Source organism: Schistocerca gregaria, chromosome 1 (assembly GCF_023897955.1).
Source record: "Schistocerca gregaria isolate iqSchGreg1 chromosome 1, iqSchGreg1.2, whole genome shotgun sequence".
NCBI lineage: Eukaryota > Metazoa > Arthropoda > Insecta > Orthoptera > Acrididae > Schistocerca > Schistocerca gregaria.
Window position 1 is genome coordinate 435,555,494 of NC_064920.1, and position 20,665 is coordinate 435,576,158.

Genomic DNA, 20,665 nt, shown 5'->3' on the forward strand with positions numbered 1-20,665 from the left:
TATGCTCTGCGCATGCGCAATGTGCAGCATACTGGGACATTTAGAACTTCACACTCTTCATGGTCTGTAGATCATTGACGTTAATCGCACATTCGCGTCGTGTTTTGTTGCTAATTTACTCGCAGCACAAAAGGTGCACGCACTTTCAGCAGTCGATTTTTACCAGAAAGTTTCTCGTATAAAAACCTTAACGCCGTTTTACGACAACCACTACTTGTTTTCTTAGTTCCAAACTAGTCACTTGCAGTTAAGCATTTAGCCCGCAGTGATCTCTCCAGATCTGTGAGCTGATGATTAGTACGACTTAGTGGAATAGTGAGGCATGGCTGTGTTAAATGATTAGAGTTGTAAAACTACCATAGTCAGCGTAGGCGACGGTAGTTTTGCTAGTAGCTTTGCCCAGTTACGATAATAACTGCGTTACCTGTGCGTTAGATGTGTTGCATACCCATTCGACGTTACCTCCTTTCGATCGCTTTGTTTGCAAATGGGATCAGTTGGTTACTAGATTCCAGCAGCTGTGAACCGTTTAGAAAGGGAGGTAGGACCTATGAAAGGCCGCGTAACTTAGGGAACATTTTTATCCTGCATAGTTATCCTCCTGTCTGTTACTTAAAAATAAACAATATTTACCCCAAAATTGAAATTGTGAATGTTTAATATTGGTTTTATTCAAAAATTGTTTATTTGCAGCGTGAAACAGGGGGCTGTTGTAGCAAAAATAAAAAAGTACCGTTTGTCATATAGCGCTAGAAAACTCAATTTCTTAAAAAAAAAAAAAAACCTCAAAATAAAAAGAACTCCAAACAAAAACATCGCTTCAGTACTTCGTCAAGCTTGTATAAAACATGTTCCTGTTCATAAGCAACTTTCGCACTTATCAGTAAATAATAGGGAACGTTACCTTTGACCATGCTGAAGAAACGTTCTGCTGCTTACAAAATAAGAAAAATAATGATGTAGATTCTTTGATGTTTTTGCATGTAAACTGAACTTGTATCAAAAGTAATTGCGTTGGTTACTCAAAAGCGCAGAAGTTACGCGATCAACCAATTTTTATTACTTATAAATGCAATTTATATCTTTTAAGGATACAAAATACTCAGTGGACTAACATGAACGATATGCCGTTCTAATTAAGTGCAAAACAAACAAACAAAAAAACAGAAGTCGTCGGCTCCTAGTTACTCTCACACACACTCATTTTTGTTTCTTTCCCTACCAGAACTACCGGTAATCCTACCCTTTACTACGTCATTTATGTACCACACTAAAACTGCTGAACAGTAGTGTTGATAGACTGAAACTTTAGAGGCGATACAACGCTAACAAGGGAATAGTACGAACTTCCCATCACCGATTTGATACGTACTGACAGGTTGTATAAGGTGCGACTAGGACATCGACATGTGCAAACAGGAAGACGCAACTCTCAACCGTGTGAGGTGTCGTGTTGTCCTGCGGGAATTTCCCAAGTCCGTCGGAATGTACAAAGGATGTGAATGGATGCAGGTGATCAGGCATGATGCCTACTTACGTCTTACCTCTCAGAGTCGTATCTAGACGTATCAGGGTCCCCATAACCCTTCAACTACACACGCCCCATGCCATTACAGAGCCTCCACCAGCTTGAACTGCCCCTGCTGACATGCAGGATCCACGGATTAATGAGATTGTCTTCATGCCCGTACACATCCATCCGCTCGACACAATTTGAAACGAGGCTCTTCCGACCAGGCAACATATTTCTAGTCATCAATAGCCCAATGTCGGTGTTGATGGACCCAGGCGAGGCGTAAAGCTTTGTTGTGCAGTCATCAAGGGTACACGAGCAGGCCTTCGGCTCCGAAAGCCCATATCGATGATGGTTCGTTGAATAGTTCGCATGCTGACACTTGTTGATGACTCGGCACTGAAATCTGCAGAAATTTGCCGAAGGGTTGCACTTCTGTCGCTGTTGGTCCCGTTCTTGCAGGGTCTGTTTCCGGCCGCAGCGATGTCAGAGATTTCATGTTTTGTTGGATTCCTGATATTCACGGTAGACTCGTGAAACTGTCACTTGGGAAAATCCACACTTCATTGCTACCTCGGAGATGCTGTGTACTGTCGCTCGTACGCAGACTATAACACCACGCCCAAACTCACTTAAATCTTGATAACCTGCTATTGTAGCAGCAGTAACCAATGAAACAACTGCGCCAGGCACTCGTTTTCTTACATAGGCGTTGTCGACCGCCTGTTTACATATCTTCGTATTTGAGTACGCATGCCTATACCAGATTCTCTGGCGCTTAATTGTGTAAATAAACGTTTAATGGCGTGTTAACAATCCCCTTCTCAATCCCAATTACTTGCGCACTCATTATTAATTTTGTTTTCTGTGAAACTTGACTATTCAAGCAAATCATTGAAGAAGGATAAATATTTATTTGTGTAATTTATTTATCGCTGTGTGTTATAGTAGGTCGTGAAAGGCCCAGTTACAGCAAGTGTCAGTTTATAACATCTGTTGTCTGTAATTTATTTCCCCTTCTAATCGATAAACATCTTCCCATTGCTTAATAGTTAATGACTGGAGACAAAAGATAAACACTTTGTCGATATTGCCATCCTGACGGTGTGTGGAACACGGAAGACATGAAGTAACAGAGCCAAGATTTGAAAGTCAACTGCGGTGTTTCGTTGGAATGCAAAATGATAGTATTTCAGCCTGTAATCTAGTGCTCGATGGCAACTCTACCAGTGCATGAACACTGCTTTCTACGTGTAGTAGGTTATCTCTGAAATTCGAACAAAAATAATGAAGTGTCGAGAACAAACGAACTCCTACTACGATCACTCCCAGATGCATTGCTATCTTGAAAGTGAGTTGATCGTTCGGCTGCTAGGATGACGCCGCAGACGAATAGAAACAGGTGATGGTGTGGAATGCCCCGCGGTGGCAGCCAGCCGCGAAGAGGTGAGAGAAAGCGTTACGGTACCCCAGGCGCGCCGAGAATACCGATGGTGCTCAGCCGGCGATGAAGGACACGCCAGCGCCAGGCCGTGACAGAGAACTACAGTAGCGAGCGCGCCGCGACGCCGATCCCATCTGCGGCCCGTCTACTCCCGGTGCCTTTCCCACACCTCTCCAATGCCGAAGTGGAGCACGTCGCGATTCACATACGTTTTTTACTGCGGGCAGCAGTCTGCGGAAAAGAAAAGAAGTGGCGTGGGCACAGGCCGTGTGGACGTGTCTAAAACATTTTAAATTATGAATGCGCGGATAGTAGAGTTAGTGCCGATTTTATGATAGGTCAGTGAACTGCATGTCGAATGGTGAGTTTATGGTCTTAATTCTGATTTTGGGGAAAAATTGATGTTCAGCTTCACATGTTGATTTGTTACACACCTGATGTAGTTTGACGCATGAGTTATCGTAAAATTTTAAGGGGAGGTGGCATATTGGGTATTTGCTCAGCTTTTACAACGGATAGGGTGTTGCTGTGTGCACTTCCACCGTGCAAAGTGCTATAGTGATTGACGCACTGCAGTCGAAGTCGCAAGAAGCAGAGTGCAGAACACAGTGCGGCCATCCAGAAAATGTCACTAAACTATTTAAGGGTATGCTGGGTAGGTCATTTTGGAAAAAAAAACCAGACTATTTCTTTCCCTCATCCTAGTCCGTTCACAGTTTGTACTCTACCTTTATGGACGATGCTATGAGCACTTCAGTAACACACTTTAATGATCCTCTCTGTTATTGTCGAAGAACAATACTGTTTGCTGGTCTGCAGCTGTAGATTTATGGTATGTGTTTGTTTCTTTTTTAGATATGTATAAAATAAAAACAAATTGCAACTGAGGAACTTCTGATTAGAAAACAAAGAAAAAACATCAATATTATAATTGCAAGTCATATCAGTACATTCGATATGTGTAAAGCAGACGAGACCGTGAAGTGGTATTCTTGCGCCTCTTTTTCGATTATTCATTGAAATATATTTTGTTTATATGTAGCAATTTTAATATATTGCGATCTTAAACGGTAGCACAAGCTCAGTAAAAATATCACATCAACAGATAAAATTGTTTCAGTGACCTAGCCTACGGAGGATTCAGTTTAGATGTAGCTACTGGTAACGTATCTGCGCAATGGTAAGGTACGCGTGTTTTTGCCTGAATTCTCACTGTTGACTGTTGTCCGGATTTCACGTTAGTTGATAGGCCCCATCGTAACTGGCTGCGAGAGCAATTTAGCAGGAGGGATGAATCTCCAGTAAGATAACGCCTAATAGACGAAACTGAGGTTCAAACAAATCTTCGGGTTAAAAATTACTGACTGCGTTACATGACATGAGTGCATAGTCTGGCCTTCCTCTCCCACCCTTCTTCCATTTCAACGAAGTGCCAGCTGTCGCATAACAAAGACCTCACGTGTTGTTACTTTAGAGAAACGTCCGAAGTGCAGACATTCAACCTCTCGTATCTCCAATTTCCACTCTGGCTAATTCGATACCGAGCGAGATGGCGCAGTGGTTAGCACACTGGACTCACATTCGGGAAGACGACGGTTCAAATCCGCGTCTGGCCATCCTGATTTAGGTTTTCTGTGATTTCCCTAAATCGCTTCAGGCAAATGCGAACATGATTCTTTTGAAAGGGTACGGCCGACTTCCTTCCCCATCCTTCCCTAGACCGATGGGACCGATGACTTCGCTGTTTGGTCCACTGTCTCAAATCAATCAACCAACCAACCAATTTTACGTTCATTGTGTTTCCTTGGTTTTTTATCATTTTGTTTTCCGTCCAAGTGTAATGTAATTTTTATTTTTTCATTTATTTATGTTTTGTCGCCTGACTTTATTGTCAAACACAATGTGGAAAAAAATTGTCGCTGCCGTCTCGTCATTGTTTTTATTGTCTTTCGTCTCCCCAAAAGGGGAAAGAACACTAGCCGCGTTGCAAGCAACGCTGGCGATGAACACTTATTCGTTGCATTTTATATGCACATGGTATTTAGGAGGAAACTGGCATACGGCAGGAGGTGGTACCACGCATTATTCTTTTTGAGAGGAGCATCTTGTAGACAAGTGTGCTATTCTTAATTGTTTCCGAATTACATCTATTAGAATTCGTTGGTAGGCGGACTATACATATTCTGTTAAATGAAGGGCTCTCGTCTCCAGTTCACAGATATATTTCAGTGTAATTTTCTATAGCTATGTTGACAGATGCTGTGTTCATTATACCAGATAGTCTTCCTTAATTCGAACGCAGATATTTAAAACGTGAGCAATAAATGATTGTCTTGTTTGCAGCTTTTTTAACTGTTATCTTCCTTCTTGAACTATTCACCGTGATGGCGTAATGGTAAGACATTGCACTCGCTGTCGGCTGGACAGTGGTTCAAATGTTTACCGTCAGTCAGATTTAAGTTCTCTTTGGTTTTCCCTTAAATCCTGTAAGGCATAATTCGGACTGGTTTCTTTGAAAATCACACGACCGACTTTCTTCCTCATCCTCCCACAAACAGAGGTTATGCTCACTTTTTCTGTAGTTGGTGGGCCCACAGCTTGAAGATATTTTTCGAAAATCATGTCCACACCATTACCTGGTTTGAAAACCTGTATTATACCAATTTCGATTATCACCAATCGTTATTAATAACAGGAAGTTTTTCCAATTACTGTATCGTGATGTTCAATCCAGAGACTCACTTGACCAAGCTCTCCGCGCTTTCTCAAACTATCTTGGGCAAGCCTCTTTATATCTGCAAAACTGGTATACCCTACATTCATTTGAGCCTGTGTACTGAAATAAAGCCTTGATATTCCTCTGCAAATGTTACCCCCCCCCCCCCCCCCCCCCCCACAGTTCGCTCCATTACGAAATTAACGAGTCCTTGATACCCCAGGATGCCTCTTATCAACAGATCCCTTATTTTACTCAATTTGTCCTTTACATTATTCATTTTGTGTCATAAATTTCTGTATTCCCTAATTTTATTCAGTAAGTACATTTCTTATTCGATTTACCCCTTTTATAGCACCAGACATAGAAGCTTCTATTCTCTTCTTGTCTGAGCGCCTATTGTCTACGTTTTACGCCTGTGCGATGCTACACTATAGACAAATAACTTTAAAAATAATTTGTAAAAATTAAATTGGTATTCTAAATTAACGGATTTCTCTTTTTCAGAAATGCTTTTCTTACTGTTGCCAGTCAGCATTTTGTATCCTCTCTGTTTTGGCAATCGTCAGTTATTTTGCTGCCCAACTAGCGAAAGCCATGTACTACTTTTAGTGCCTGATTCCCAAAGCAACACCTGATTTTAACGGCTACATTCCGTTACACGTGTTTTACTTTTGTTGATATTAATCTTGTAATCTCTTTTCCAAGACACTATCTATTTCATTCAACTGCTCCTCGAAGTCCTTTGCTGTCTCTGGCAGAATTGTGTCATCGGCAAACCTCAAAATATTTATATCTTCTCCCGGAACTTTAATTCCTATTTCAAGTTTTTTTTTCCTTTAGCTTCCTATACTGCTTGCTCAGCGTACAGACTGGGTTCCATAGGAGATAAGATACAACCTTGTCTCACTCCCTTCTCAAATACGGCTTCCCTTTCATACCCTTCTACTCTTATAATAGCAGTCCGATCTCTGTAAAGTTTTAAATAACCTTTAGGCCTCTGCATTTTATCCCTGCTACCTTCAGTATTTCAGAGTGTGTAGTCCAGTCCACATTGTCAAGAGCTTTTACTAATTCTGCAAATCGTATGAACTTCGATTTGCCTGTATTCAATCTGTTTTCTAAGTTAATTCGTAGGGTTAGTATTGCCTTCCATGTTCCTACATTTCTCGGAATATTTCCCAAAGTCGGCCTTTACCAGTTTCTGTAATCTTCTGTAAATAATTCGTGCTAATCTTTTGCGACCATGGCTCATTAAACTTTCGGTAATATTTACACCTGTCAGCACCTGCCTTCTTTGGAAAATGAATTATTGCATTTTTCTTGAAATCTTAGGGTATTTCGTCTGTCTCATACATCTTGCTCAGCAGGCGTAATAATTTTGTAATAGTTGGCGCTTCCTAGAATCTCAGGATTCCTAGGGAATGTGATCTACTCCAGTGGCATTGTCTCTACTGAGGTCTCACGGTGGTCTGTCAACTTGTTCTCGCATATCATCTTCCATCTGTTCTTCAACTACTTCGTCTTCTCTTTCTCTAGAATTGTCCTAAAGGTTGTTCCTCTTATATAGACCCTTTACATATTCCTTACACGTTTCCGCTTTCCGTTCTTTTTATATACTGATTTGTCATCTGAGCTCTGAATATTCATACAGCTGCTTTCCTTGCCTTAAAAGGTTTCCGTAATTTTTTTTAGACATCATCTATTTTTCTTCCTAGATATCTATGCTTTTACAGTCTTGCATTTGTTCTCTAGCAATTCCTGCATAGCTATTGAACACTTTCTGTCAGTCTCATTTTTAGACGCCTGCGTTCCCTTTCGGCTGATTTATTTGCTGTATATTTTATATTTTTTCCTCTCGTCAACTTAAAATTTTTATTCTTTTCGTATCAGGACTATTTATCGTCCACGTTTCACTTCCGTACAAGGCTACGCTCTCGACAAATACTTTCAGAAATGCTTTTCTTGCTATTACCTGTCTGCGTTTTATATCGTACCTATTCTGGCCATCATCCATTCATTATTTTGCTGCTGAAATAGTAAACCTCTCTGCTACTTTAGTGTCTCATTTTCTAACCTAATTCCCTTAGAATCGCCAGATTTAATTATTCCTTTACATTTCTTGATGTTTATCTTAATATCTGTTTTTTCCGAGACATTATTTACTCCGTTCAGCTGACATGCTAAGCCCTTTGGCGCTTATGGCAAAATTGCAGTGTCATCAGTTAAACCTTGAAGCTGTTATTTCTTCTCTCCGAACTTTAATTCCGTTACCAAATTTCTGGGTCTCTCCCCTGCTTATTCATTATTTGAAAAAAAAAAAAAAACCACAAGTGTGGAATCGATTATCACGCGTACGGTTGAGACTAGAGCAAACAAACGGGCTGCCCGGAAATTCCCGTTAGAAACTTCTAGGAGTTGTAGGTGGGACTGTGCACATCATTGTTTTGAATAAGAACCTACGTCCAGAAACATACCTTTCCTGTTCTGCGACGGTTTCAATTCAGGTGCTTAACTCATCCGCTTTTGCTTGAGGAATTGAATTAGGCGTGGCACAGTACAGTTTTACCTAATAACAATTCGAAAGGAAACATAACGAAACGCCCACATATCACTTAAGCACGTCTGAATTACCACGTAAACATCACTGTTTACATTTTTCGGGAAAAAAAAAGAATCCCGGCACACTGTATGTGTTGGGTTAGCAGAAGAGCAAACACCGTGTTACAGCTGGAGGCCGAAATGCACGCGTTTTAGCTCACGCAGGCTGCCGTGAGGAGGGAAGAAATATACTGACGTGAAGTCTGGAACATGACAAGGAATTAGAATTCAGAAAGCGGACGGAAGTAGTTTGATACTTAACTTTAATCCATTAATGATGAACGTCGCTCTTGACGGTACATGAGTCACAATATTATCTGTTCAGAAGACATAGTAACTGAATATGGCGCCTTGCTAGGTCGTAGCAAATGACGTAGCTGAATGCCATGCTAAACTGTCGTCTCGGCAAATGAGAGCGTATGTAGACAGTGAACCATCGCTAGCAAAGTCGGCTGTACAACTGGGGTGAGTGCTAGGGAGTCTCTCTAAACTAGACCTGCCGCGTGGCGGCGCTCGGTCTGCAATCACTGATATTGGTGACACGCGGGTCCGACGTATACTAACGGACCGCGGCCGATTTAAAGGCTACCACCTAGCAAGTGTTGTGTCTGGCGGTGACACTACAGTATGTACATAACAGTGCAAATACGTTACAACAGGGGCTCGATGTGGCGACGACCAACGTTGTTACAGACGTTGTACCTACGAAGCATGTACTGATACACACTCTCCATCATACCTGACGTCTCTTCAGTATCTAGTACAGCTGTCAGAACTCGTACCGGCAGATCTTCCTCTGTCCCTACAGGAGTTTCATAAATTAAACTTTGCATATGACCCCGCAAAAAGTAGTCCATAGGAGTTAAAACCGGCGATCGCGGCCGACCATGCGGTTGCCGCATCTCGGCCTACCCATCTTTCGCCATATCGTCTGCTGAGATATCTCCGAACCGTACGTGACAAGTGAAGTGATGCACCGTCATACTGAAACCACATTTCGTGACAGCCACATTTCGTGACAGCTGCCAGGGACGAGTCAAATACGTTGTGTTGGAAGATCAAGGACCAGTTAGCTTCAGTGGAGACACTTTCTCTCAGCAGATGTGTACACGTTACACATCTGAGTTGAAACCGTGGTAGAACGGAAACGGTACGTTTGCAGACGTGGTTTCCTGCTCAAAATATTGCGTACTCGCTCCCCTCTACAAGTCCTAGAAATTTGTAACGGGAATTTCCGAAACCCTGTCGGATGTTTTCGCTGCAAAATCGTCCGCTGGCGTAAATTTGTTTCCTCCAGGAGCGCCCAGAACGTGCGGGCTCGGCGTGTTCGAGCCGCCGCTGCCCCGCTGCTGTCGCGCTGTGCAGTGCGGCACGGCGCGCGCCACGCGTCGGAACGGAGAGCAGTCTGCGGGCTGTGTGCTGGTGTCGTGTCGTGAGGAGAGGCGAAGAGGACGCGGGTATTGATCACGCAGCCGGCCGCCGCGCCACGCCGCCTCTGGCGCGCCCTCGCCAACTGTCTCTGCCCTGGCGAGCTTCCTTACCGGACCCGCCCAAAGGTCCCAAGCCACGCGAGCACCGCATCGCGCTTTTCCTTCCGCAGTAAACAGCGCATCGTTTCGCTGTTGTTTCTGTCGGTGTTTTTTCTCTGATCCACTGCTTGCTGGAAATCTTTATCACCATCCAGTTTACTTCATATCGAAATGCAGTATTTCCGCACCATTACTCCCTATGGCGCCTCCCATTGAGGAAGTAATTCGGTTATTTGTTTTCGCCAGAAGCAGAAACGAATTACCGCAGGATACTCCACTTTATCAGTGGGCTGTTGCCGCTTTGTTTTGGCGGTGTGGCGCGAGGGTTTCATTGTGTACCGGGACTGTAAACATGTACCTGCAACATTAACAAATTAATTAAACTCTGTCTTGTATTAAGTGCGTAACCTTATTTTCCTTGGTGATAATTAAAAATTCGTTACCACCGCTCCTAATTTTCCTTCGAAACAGACTTATCAACCGCCTGACATTTTTACATATTTCTACTCAGTAATGTTCAAAATGGTTCAAATGGCTCTGAGCACTATGGGACTCAACTGCTGTGGTCATCAGTCCCCTAGAACTTAGAACTACTTAAACCTAACTAACCTAAGGACATCACACATATCCATGCCCGAGGCAGGATTCGAACCTGCGACCGTAGCAGTCGCACGGTTCCGGACTGCGAGCCTAGAACCGCGAGACCACCGCGGCCGGCTCAGTAATGTCTTACGGAATAATTTTCTGGGTAGCTCACATCTTAAAGGAAAAGTATTGAGTACGCAAAAGAGAACAGTAAGAAAATTTGTGGTGTTCGCCCACGGGCTTCATCTAGGTACCTCTTCAAGAAGCTAGATGTTTTAACTGCGTCGTCACAGTATATACATACATAGATGAAATTCGTCATAAATAATCCATAACAGTTTGAAAAGGACAATGATGGACAGACCTACAACACTAGAGGGTTCAAAAAGAAATGGTTCAAATGCCCTGAGCACTACGGGACTTAACTTCTAAGGTCATCGCCCGCATCTCGTGGTCGTGCGGTAGCGATCTCGCTTCCCACGCCCAGGTTCCCGGGTTCGATTCCCGGCGGGGTCAAGGATTTTCTCTGCTTCGTGATGGCTGGATGTTGTGTGATGTCCTTAGGTTAGTTAGGTTTAAGTAGTTCTAAGTTCTAGGGGACTGATGACCATAGTTGTTAAGTCCCATAGTGCTCAGAGCCATTTGAACCATTTTTTCTAAGGTCATCAGTACCCTAGAACTTTGAACTACTTAAACCTAACTAACCTAAGGACATCACACACATCCATGCCCGAGGCAGGATTCGAACCTGCGACGGTAGCGGTCGCGCGGTTCCAGACTGTAGCGCCTAGAACCGCTCGGCCACTTCGGCCGGCACACTAGAGGGAAAATGATCTTTGTTACCCATTTTGAAAAGCTGTCAGTGGCTGAAGAGTAGGGTTCAGTATGCAGCGATAAAAATTTCTAATCATTTGCGCAATAACATAACATTCTAACAGGTAGCGAAGGAAGGTTTCAGTCTGATTGAAAATCATTTCTCCTGGACAACTATTGCATTGACGAATTGCTTCTTGAAAACTCGCAGCCAATTTTTAGAAAAGATCTTGTCTCTTGTTGATGAGTAGGAACAAAATAATGTGTTTATTAACGTTAACAATAATCACCTGTACATATCCTGTAAACTGACGCGTTACACATCATTCATCATTTAGATAAAAGGATCGTTGAAATGGCCTGCGGAATATGTAACTAACCTACATTTTTTTTTGTTTTCCTTCGACCAATCCCGAAGTGATACCTTTGTCTGTCTGGTGGGGCAAGATATAGCTCGGTGGCATAGCTGTTTTTTCTAGTGGAAGGGGTGGGGAGGCTGTCTTTTCCTCCCATCGTTCGATATGCCTTGACGACGAAGTCTGAACATATAGTGGGTTCCGTTGGTTTCGCGTTGCAGGCGGATGACGTCGACATCTGGCCGCCGTATTTCGGCTGACAACCATTCGGCCGTCCTCAGGTATCACGGGACGCTCAATTCTGCAGGGAAACTTTTTGAGACACATTTAACATATTCCCATGAAGGCGGTGAATATTCGAAGATTCTCTCGCCTCTAGAGGGAAATAATAATGAAGCAAACAGTGCTCATGCGATCTGTGGCGGTTTTCTCAGACTACACACTTAAGTGGAGAATGAGTGTCCTTCACTGTCAAAGTTAAATTACCAAACTTTGTGACCCATTATCTTAGAAAGTTTTTAAGACATCAACTTTTCCATAAATTGTTGATATAGTGAAGAAGAATTATTGCAACAATTGTATTATGGGGCTCTTATGATACTTTTCTCAAACACTTAATTTTTCTCGAAGAAGTTTCCAAATAAATGGACATAAAAACTAAGCAAATTAGCATATTTCCTTTATTCTGTTTCCATATGTGTTGAATCATGTTCTTAGAATTCTGTGAAAATTTCATGTTTCCACAATCAGTTCTATTTGAGAACAGACTTACAGTTGTGTCCAATCTTGAAAGTCTCTTCGGGTTTGCTGCCGGATCCAAAAATCAACTTGACTCGATATTTCGGCGATCCAACTGTTCACCATCTTCAGGAAATGCTACTTCTGCTGATGAGTCCCGCTGAGAACTGACGTAAGATGGCAATTCGACGTCCTATATAGGCCACCGTTCAGTACATGGCGCATGCGCCTCCCATCACGGTTTCTGCCTTACAAAACAGGGAGGTGGCGCCGCCCGTAGTGAAACACTGCTGGCAACGATATATCGCAATCAAGGCCGCACCGAAGAACGTTCAGTTTTGATGCAAGATAATACAGGATTCCACGTTTTACTAAGAGGAAACCCATTGTCTCTGTTGATTAAATTATCAGCCAACCTAATTTCAATTGCCTCTTTACAGACACTATTCCAAAAACAGGAAATGTTGGAAATCACAAAATTTTCCTAAAATTTCATTTTGTGTCCCTGCTACGGCCGATTTTTCCGGATGTTGTAGCCTCGTGTGACGGCGACGTTCCACACACCTGTCATGCACTGTGCGAATAGAACGGCCCACGTAAGCTTTCCCACATTGACACGGGATTTTGTACACCCCGGGTTTCCTAAGTCCCAAATCATCCTTCATAGAGCCGAGAAGAGCCCTAATCTTAGAAGGTGGACGGAACACACTCTTAATGTTAAAATTCCTTAAAATTCGTCCAATCTTAAACGATAAGCCTCCAGCATAAGGAAGAAAGGCCACAGACCTATGTTCCTTTTCGTACGCCTGCGGAGATGGTCCAAATTCCATAGCCCGACGAATCTGTTTCTGGGTGTATCCATTTTCCTTAAAAACAGTCATCAAATGCTCAAGTTCTTGGGTTAAGCTGTCTGCGTCGGAAATGGCATATGCTCTCCGTACCAAAGTCCTAAGGACGCCACTACGTTGGTGTGGTGGATGAAAACTCTTAGGGTGCAGATACAAATCTGTGTGTGTCGGTTTTCGGTGAACACTGTGTCCCAAAGTTCCATCTTTTTTTTTTACCATTACGTCTAAAAATGGAAGCATCCCATAATTTTCAACCTCCATAGTAAATTTGATACGGGGATGAAGACAGTTGAAGTGGCCCAAAAATCTGTTAAGAGCATCACGTCCATGCGACCAGGCGAAGAAGGTATCGTCCACGTATCTCCAGAAGCACGTTGGTTGCAAAGCTGAAGATGGCGAAAAGTTGGATCGCCGAAATGTCGAGTCAAGTTGATTTTAGGATCCGGCAGCAAACCCGAAGAGACTTTCAAGACTTATTACGCCGGGTAAGCCTACGTAATCACAGTTGTGTCCAATGCTTGCTTTCTTTTTACTATCTTCCTTCTTCTGTCATGTAACAGTATCTCGTCGCCCCTTAAAATTTCCTCTTTCTTGAGAGGCTGTCTTTCTGATCACTATGAAGTGGCACGACGACGAACGTGGCAAACTTAAACAGAGATTGTACTGAAACGAAAAGAAATTTGACCTTTTATGTTTTCTATTCCATGCAGTAACTTAGGCTCTGCGGAACATTTCCGTATATCATACACAAAAGACAGACAATTTTAAGACCACCAAATAGTGTTTTTAAATTTGACATGTGACTGAAAATTTTCACCGCCAGAATTGAACAGTCATGTCTTGGGAACCATACAATCTAGAAGACTGTGATTTTCTTATTTTGATGTCACTGTTAAGTCTCGGAAGTTCCCCATTACGAAAAAACAAATCGGTCCTTTGTCCTGACGCTACTTTGCTATACAGTTATGATCTAGCCAGCGATCTCTGTAATATACTTGCATATATTGTTCTTTTATACGTGTATAAAATATCTTCAGAGATTTGGGAAATCAGAGCTATTAAAAATGTAGTGTCTTGTGCCTTTTTTCCCCCCCTCAGGGCTCTAAAGTTAGCAGTGTCTGATGATGTAATACCATTTAACGGTGAGAAGTACAAAATACTTAAGGTTCTGGAGAAATTAGGGGCGAGAGTAGGGCAGAACGCACGTAGAGGACTGTGAGAACTGCAAGTACTTAGCGTAGGGCAAGCAGAGCTTGCTGGTCAGTATATCACAAAACAAGCAAGAAAGTAAAGAAGAAGAAACAAGCCTTTGATGATTATAACACTGAAGGGGACATACAGTATGGAGAAGGAAAATAGTAAGTCTGTATAATGAAAGTTTCTAATAAAAAAAACTTCGAATCTGAATATCTGGGAACTATCTTTTTCAGCTGTAAATGACGCGTTGTCTCAAAAGGAACTGAAGATTGAAAGATGAAATTTTCACAGCATTCCAAGAATAACATTCAACGCCTACGGAAGTATAATAATAGAAATATCCAGTGTTTTTTAGTTTTTTATGTTTGTTTATTTACAAAATTCTTCTAGAAAAATTTAAAAGTGTTTGAGAAAAATATCAAAAAAATGGTTCAAATGGTTCTGAGCACTATGGGACTCAACTGCTGTGGTCATCAGTCCCCTAGAACTTAGAACTACTTAAACCTAACTAACCTAAGGACATCACACACATCCATGCCCGAGGCAGGATTCGAACCTGCGACCGTAGCAGTCGCACGGTTCCGGACTGCACGCCTAGAACCGCGAGACCACCGCGGCCGGCAGAAAAATACCATAACAAACGTAATAATACAACTGTTGCAACAACTCTAGTTCAGTATATATACAAGAGTACATTAATTAACAATGGAAAAACAGAAGTTGGTGTCTAAAAAACTATCTAAGATAATGGGTTACGAAGCTAAAAATTTAACCCTGGCAGTCTAGGACACTAAATGTGTAATGTGAACAAACAGCCACAGGTCGTGCGTGCGTTGTTTGCTTTATTACTAGTCCTCTTTACAGACGACGGAACCTCCGAATCTTCATAGCCTTCTTGAATTTTTCCTGCGAACTGAGTATCCCATGAGATGTGATGACGGTCGAATGATTGTCAGCGAAATATCGGTGCCAGAATTCAAACCCATCCAGCTGCAATCCTGAAACCACGCGAAATGCGCTAAATGTTCAATCCGGCAAATGTTCAATCCGGCTGCAATCCCGAAACCGCCTGAAATACGCTAAATGTTCATGTACTTCGATGTCAAGGACGTACCCAGTGACGGGAGGGGGAACATTGTCTCCCCCCCCCCCGTAGAAAGGTATGCAACCTGAGGTACATCATACCCCATCAAAAAGACAGAGGTATCACTTAAGTATCAGTTTGGGAAACATTCAGGAATGATGGTCGTGAAGTTTTAATTATTACCTCGAAAAATAATACTACATAATTGATTTTCGTTTCTTTGGAGGTACATGTTTGCATTCCTGGTACACAATGAAATCCCCGCGCTAACATAGCACGCCGCCAAAACAAAACGGTAACAGCCCATTGATAAAGTGGAGTATCGAATTACTTTGTCAATGGGACACCCCATTTTGACTTCATGCCGCTAGCGGCGTGCTACGGCACTGCAGCGCAAGGATTTCGAAGTGTACCAGGACTGTAAACAAAAAATTAATAACGTATCCTTTTTCTTTTTTCCAAGGTGAAGCAAATGTCTTGTACTGCAAGCTATTTTCTTCTCGTGTGTTGAGAGTTGGTAGCAGGTACCAAAACAAGAAAGAAATATCCAGCAAAAAGAACTTTCGTACATATCTCAAGAACAGTGAACACTTGTTCATAGCCGGCCGGGGTGGCCGAGCGGTTATTGGCGCTACAGTGTGGAACCACGCTACCGCTACGGTCGCAAGTTCGAATCGTGCCTCGAGCCTGGATGTGTGTGATGTACTTAGGTTAGTTAGGTTTAAGTAGTTCTAAGTTCTAGGGGACTGCTGACCTCAGCTGTTAAGTCCCATAGTGCTCAGAGCCATTTGAACCACTTGTTCTTATTCGCTACTGTGATATGCATCTCTTTAGGTACGCATTTTAGAGCAGGAATGATTGTTCCTTTCATGTCCCTGAATATTGACCATTCCACGTGGTACACCCCTATAATCCTACACAGCGTTGCCGTTGTAATCACCAAACTGAAAATGCTGCAGCAGCAGTTGAAGTGGGTCTTAAATTTCACGTCAACTCTCAAGATACACTAAAGTTATTGCAACAGCTCTTTGCGCGTCTGACAGTCTACAATCCATTATTCCTAGCAGCTTTTGTACATAATGCGCCTCCTTGTGAAAGTATTTGCTTATGTGTGATCTTACCTTAACTGAGAAAAATCGAGATCATTGCAAGTAAGCCATAAACAGCTTTTCCGGATGAAATACTCGTTGCAGCATCATGTAATCACATCAGCGTAAAGCTCTTAGATGATGACAGATAGGAGACGGATCCAGCTGTCCTGACCTAGCTTCCCGTTAATTTTGTTGCGTGACTCCCGGCGAATAGCGTGACGGCGTATTTCCGTCATGGATACGGTTACTTCCTTCGCCAGATCTTGTCTGGCATCAGCAAATCTGTCATCTCTGATTAAGAGATATCAGCCACCGGAAAACAGATTTGTCGTTGCTGGTGACAGCTCTGTGATGCGTACACAGATAACGTCTACTCCAAACAAACGTTCCGAAGTGTGTTTAGATCACACCATTAGGTACGCCATGATTAACGCGAAGCATCGTGCCTATGTTATTTGCAGAGCGCGTCGCGGAAAATAAGTCCAGTGAAAATCGTGTAGAGGAAAGGGCAACGAAAGCCCGTGTCTGATCTTCGCAGCTTGACTGGCATGAAGTAGGACCGAGGGCTCTTACGTAGTGTAGTGATGAAGAAGACTGGAGATGCTCGAACAAAAACGGTTATCCCAAATTATTTACATATGATCGGATCTTTAGAAATTAAAACTAAAAACATAAAGTTACAAACATGACATACAAAAATCGCACTCTTCTACATGATAAAGCATACTGCCGGGAGTATGTATGCACGTAGGTGACATTGCCTGTGCATAGCTTGTCCTTTCGCTCTTAGAGCTGTGTGCCTTTGTCCTGTATATGTGACTTGAAGACATAAAAACAACTTTGTTTATAGGCTGTGAGCACTATGGGACTTAACATCTGTGGTCATCAGTCCCCTAGAACTTGGAACTACTTAAACCAAAGTAACCTAAGGACATCACACACATCCATGGCCGAGGCAGGATTCGAACCTGCGACCGGAGCGGTCACAAACTGAAGCGCCTAGAACCGTACGGCCGCAACGGCCGGCTTTGTTTATAATTATGAATTGTCAGTATCACCAAATGGGAAATATGGTAGCATCATAAAATTGGATATCAAGTAAATTGTACTTTAAAACGATAGAATATGTATCGTAGAATAACTTATATAATACCATACACAAATTTTTAATGTGACGTTGCATAACAGTTTTTCATATTAGGACAGGGTGTGCATAATCAGAGAATGGAAGAAAGATTTTAAACGTTAAAACATCTAGAACCAGTGCAAATTAGTTACGTAACAGGACGTGTCGTAGGACATTATGTCCGACCGCAGGTGGCGAACAGTTTTTCGCACGAGAATGCTTACCTCGCTGGTCATTTGCTTGGCGGCGTCGACGCGGCTTGGACAGAGCGGCACACCACCTCACAGCTGTATACGTGCATCTCCTGTGAACGAGGGCTTTCCGGGTGCAAGTAGGCCGTCACTTAGTGAGCAAGTAGTTTCCAGGAACACTTGGCGCAGCTTTTCTTCTATCTGGGGTAGTGAGGGACGCTATGCGTCTTTAGTTCGCTCTCAGGTTTCTGGCGCTAATTGAAGCCCAGAAAACTAGCTATGAGCGTACTCATTTTTTATCGAACGTCAGAATACATTTGCCAGTGTTTAAGCCGATAAATTGAGTCGTGTCTAATAATTGCACTCGGATTCAAAAAAATTTCGTAACTTAACGTAATCCATTATCTAGCGTTATACTCTCAGGTGACTAAAGTCACCGGATAGCGATATGCGCATATACAGATGGCGGTAATATCGTGTACAAAAGGTGTACAATGGCAGTGCATTGGTGCATCTGACATTGTACTCGGGTGGTTCATGTGAAATGGTTTATCTCCGCACGACGGGAATTAACAGACTCTGCAGGCGGATTGGTTATTGGAGCTAGACGCTTAGAACATTCAATTTCGGAAAATGTTGGGCAATCCAACACTCCGAGAACCGCAGTGTCAAGAGTGTGATCAGAATACCACATTTTAGGCATTACGGACAACGCAGTGGCGAACGACCTTCACATAACGACCAGTGCTAACAGGCAGGCAACACTGCGTAAAATAACCTCAGAAATCAATGTGGGACGTAAGACGAGCGTATCAATTTCGATAGTCCCGCGAAATATGGTATTAATGGGCTGTGGCAACAGAAGACAGACGCGAGTGCCTTTGCTAACAGCACGACATCGCCTGCAGCACCTCTCCTGGGCTCGTGACTACATCGTTTGGAACAAAGGCGACAGGAAGACCGTGGCCTGGTCAGACGAGCCACAATTCAGTTGCTAAGAGCGGATGGTAGGGTTTGTGTTTGGTGCAGACGCCACGAAGTCATGGACCTAGGTTGTCAACACGGCACTGTGCAAGCTGATGGTGGCTCCATTAACCGGTGGTCTGTGTTTACATGGAATGGACTGGGTCCTCTGGTCAGTCTGAACCAGTCACTGAAAATGTTTATGTTCGGCTACTTGGAAACCATTTACAGCCATTCATAGACTTTCTGTTCCCAAACGACGATGGAACTTTTATGGATGACAATGCTCCAAGTCACCGGGCCCTAGTTGCTCGTGATTGGTTTGAAGAGCATTCTTTACAACTCGAGCGAATGATTTGGCCTTCCAGATCGCCCGACAGGAATTCCATCGAAAATTTATTGGGCGTAATAGAGAGGTCAATTCATGCACAGAATTCCTGCACAGGCAACACTTTCGCAGTTATGGACGGCTATAGAGGCAGCATGACGCAATGTTTATGCAGGAACATTGTTCGGTCCATGCCACGTTGAGTTGCTGGACTAAGGCGGACAAAATGAGGTCTGACACGGTATTATGAGGTATGCCATGACTTTATCGTCATGTGTGTAGAAATCTGTAAACGAGGGGAAGGATCGTCTTGCGTAGGCAAGCCCAATGGATAAGTTCCTGTTTCTGTTCTTGAGTTTTCGGCCGTATTGGGTACCCCACAGTCCCCTAGATCTAACCCCAGCTACCCTGTGTATCGTTTCGATCTTTGAGCAGTAACCAATGTGAGAACCTAGAACTGCTTTGGCTAAAAGGCTGGTGTCACCATTTAGTGGACGTCTCACATCTTCTGAACGATGCCTGTATTCAATTACGGTGTGGAAACTCCTTCATTCGGCGATACCTACTTGTTGTGACTTCTCAGCCGCAACAGCGCACTGATGCAAGCTGCGTATTATGCGTCATTGTGCCTCAATCTATACGGCATTTGGGAAATGGCTGAACAAGTGACCACATTTTCCGCAGAGTTTGTGACAAACAACGGCCTCTTTCTGAGTCTCATCCTCTCGATCCCTTTGTGCTTGTCTTTCAAACGGCTTCGGAACCTTTTGTTGTCGGCTGGTACCTGTATCCGCCCACTCACAAAAACATACAAGGTCGCTTTGAGCAGGTTCTTCGTCTAGGCAGAACGAAATTGACACGCGAAAGGCAACTTTACCTGGTCGCTCCGTTTCATCTTGCCGCTGTGAAAGAAAGGCAAATGAGACAGATATACAATGCACTCAGCGGTTGACTGATGACTGTACTAAGATGTAGGACACCGGCAAACGACGTAGCCATACGACGACACACAGAACGCCCACTGCGAAGCCGCGGGAAGTCAGCCGGCTTTGCCATTGTACGCCTCTGCCGCGAAGCTGGGAACGACACGCCCCACCCTGTCGGCTAATGCTCCTCAAATTTACAGTTTCCTTGCCTTGCCTGCGCGTCCCTGTGGTCGCGGCGACGGCGTTGTCTTGGGAGTAGCAGGTGCATACATCCGATCCTCGAAGACCATGGAAAACGCTTCAGACAGTTTCTGTCTAATTGCCCTTGATGTTTTTATCCGACTCTCGTCTATTACGCTTTTGTGTGAACACTGCATTTAATGCTTACAACTGTGCAACAAGAATTCTTTAGCGCTGTCGTTGCCACGTGCTTATTTGTAGTCGTATTCGAAATTTAGACCATTATGACAGTAATAATGATAATAATAGTGTTACATTAGCTATATTATAAAAACACGTCCAAGAAGAGTATTACAACGTCATTTAAATTATCCGCTCTTTTAACTAAGCAAAGTTTTCAACTCAAGGATAATGACTCATGAATTTGTATGAATTT

The 20,665-nt window shown here is 43.2% G+C and overlaps 1 protein-coding gene across 6 annotated transcripts in view; it reads left to right on the forward strand.

The window, feature by feature from the left end:
* Positions 1-20,665, forward strand: part of LOC126351268 (histone demethylase UTY) — a 310,863-nt gene that overhangs the window by 122,958 nt on the left and 167,240 nt on the right. The gene's annotated exons all lie outside the window — the stretch shown is intronic.